The sequence below is a fragment of the Mangifera indica genome, unplaced genomic scaffold, assembly GCF_011075055.1.
Source record: "Mangifera indica cultivar Alphonso unplaced genomic scaffold, CATAS_Mindica_2.1 Un_0043, whole genome shotgun sequence".
NCBI classification, from domain to species: domain Eukaryota; kingdom Viridiplantae; phylum Streptophyta; class Magnoliopsida; order Sapindales; family Anacardiaceae; genus Mangifera; species Mangifera indica.
In genome coordinates, this window is record NW_025401135.1 from 235,178 (window position 1) to 237,985 (window position 2,808).

The following is a 2,808-nucleotide window of genomic DNA, read 5'->3' on the forward strand; positions in this document are numbered from 1 at the left end:
TCTTCATCGCACTGTGCGATGAAGAGATGAATATTTTTTTGTCGCACCACCATATCGTACTAGTAGAAGTAGGAGGTCGGAGACGACATCGAAAGATGAAACTGAAGAGTGAAAGTAAAACTGTTATTTTTGAAAGTTATGAGGGGCGACTGAGTTTTAAAAAAATGAAAACCCTAGCTTTAGAGGTGAAAATATTACTTCTTAAAGTTTAAAAACTTTAGATAAAAGTGAAATATTAGTTTCTAAAACTTGGGGGTGAAAAAAATAAACTTTATAACTTTTAATATAAATAGTAAAATAACTATTTTACCTCTTTCTTTAAAAGAAAAAATTAACAGAAGTTTGGCCATGGGTCGAAGTTTAGGTTTTTCATCTCCCGTGGGTGTGGACTTGAAAGTGGGCTAAAATTTGGGTGGGAAATAGTTAGTTTCCCGTGAAAAAAACGCTGTTTTTGTACTAAATACGTGGAACCTTGTTGCAGCAACAGCAAATCGCTCAAATTAAAAAAATTATTTTCTTTCTTTCTATTTCTCGATTCAAGGTCCGATCATATTCCTTCAGGTAATATTATTTTTATATATAAATACAGTTCGAATGTCTTTTTCCTTCTGTATGGAACTTTACATTTTCAGCTGCATTTTCAACATTTAATTTTTTTTTTATGACGATGATAATCTTGATCTTTTCATTTTGTTTATTAAAATGTCTTATTTCTGAATTTGGCCGGTCTGTTTTGGTTTTAATATCAATGATTCAAAGCAATTGGGGTTTCTAGTGAGGCTCTTGATGGATTTCGAGTTTGACTATAGTGGAATGGTAATTTAGGGCTGAGTTGAGCTGATCGGATTTGATTTTAATTGACTTGTTCTTTTTAGGGGTTTGAGATCATTATATTTGGATGAATGGGGATTCAAACAATGGGAAGTCAAAGTAATGGGCAACAGTCACATCTACAGCCCTCTAGACAAAACTCATGGTATAATTTAACATTGAATGAAGTTGAGAATCAATTAGGGATTTTAGAGAAACCCTGGGAAGTATGAATATGGATGAGCTTCTTAAGAATGTATGGACCTCTGAGTCTGATGAAATTGAGAACACTTCATCACCATCTTGTTTGCAACAACGTCAGACGAGCATGATGTTGGCAAGGGCGTTGAGTGGGAAGACAGTGGATCAAGTTTGGAAAGAAATTCAACAAGGTTATGAGAAGAGGTTTGGTCGTCAAAGGGAACCGTCACTTGGGGAAGTTACTTTGGAGGATTTCTTGATACAGGCAGCAACAGTTAGTCCTTCCATGGAATTGGATTCTCCGCAACCAATGGCTATGACACCTTCAATTCCTACCTTGTCAAACACAATAACACCAACCCGAAAGCGAGAGGCTGATGCTAATGCAATTGAGAAGAGTATTGAGAGGAGGCTGAGACGGAAGATCAAAAACAGGGAATCTGCTGCTCGTTCACGAGCTAGAAAACAGGTTTAAATTTTACCATGCCTTTCTGTTGAAAATGATTTGTCTACATACGATAGCTAATAATCTTGGAGTAAATGTGCAGGCCTATCATAATGAGCTTGTCAGCAAGGTTTCACGTCTTGAAGAAAGCAATATAAAGCTCAAGAAAGAGAAGGTAGAAATATTTGATCTTTGTTTTTCATGCTTGAGTATATTATTCTTTCCTATTAAGCAATGCATTTTTTGTCCGTGTTGTTTGTTTCTTTTTTGACATGTGTTACTTAATCCTTTGTGATGCATCTGTGCTTTTTAAATGATCAACTTGTAGAATGCATTTCTTCTTTTGTGATATGCTATTTACTTTGGTGAAAATTGTGGGTGGGTTATAAATAACACAACATCTAGAAGCTTTTGTTCAGGCCAATGGTTTATCAAAATGAGACATATTTGTGAATAGCATGAGCAAGAAATAGAACATACCTGACAATTCCTTGACTAGTTTACAGTATTTATTTTTAAATTTTGATGATGGGACTTTGATGCGAGGAAGGTAAACTTGAAAAGTTACCATACTTACTTTGGTGCTATGATACTTGTGAGCAGTTTGATGATCAGTGATTTGTGCGATTCTCATAAGAGTTTTGGACTTGTTTCAGCTAACCCAAAAGTGATAGTGATTTTTTATTAACACGTTAATGAAATATTTTAGAAAATTAGTATGTTAGTGAAATCATTGCTTGATGTCCTATTGCTGTTAGACAAATTTTTGTGTAAATGTTAATTTGGTGATCCATTTTTGATTTCATCGAAATTGTAGTATTTTTTGAAGGAAGAAAAATCTTCATAAGGTGAGACAGATATTTAGTCCATTCTAATGATCTTACCTCAAGTAATTAGCTTATGTTAGCTAGTGAAATCATTCTCTGATTTGGACTTACCAGAATCTGAGAAAAGAGCAAAAGCCTTTTTTTATGATTATATATGGCTTAGGCTCCCCTCCTGGAGGGTATGGAAGTCTTAAAGTTTTAAAGTTATTCTTTGTCTTTTCAAGATGAGGCTTAATCAGTGAACTATTATCATTCGATAATCTCATGTTAAACCTAGGTAAGCAAGATTTTTTTTCCCTTGTGTAAAAACTGGATGTTATAGCTCCAAGTTAATCTTTTGTTTAGTGCTTACAGGCCTACCTAATTAATAATATGATTGAGTTGAAGTTACAAAGATAAGTTGCCTAGAATGTTGCAGCGTTTATAGCTCTGCATAGAGTGAGTTAGCCGAAAGATACTTGTAGATCTAGTTGATTTCTTAGTATGAGGCTTAGTTTAGTTGAGTTGGCTATAGACTCAGCAATT

At 34.4% G+C, this 2,808-nt stretch overlaps 1 pseudogene; it reads left to right on the forward strand.

The window, feature by feature from the left end:
• The first annotated feature begins 464 nt into the window (after window positions 1-464).
• Window positions 465-1,742, forward strand: LOC123206613 (annotated as a pseudogene).
• The last annotated feature ends 1,066 nt before the right edge of the window (window positions 1,743-2,808 follow it).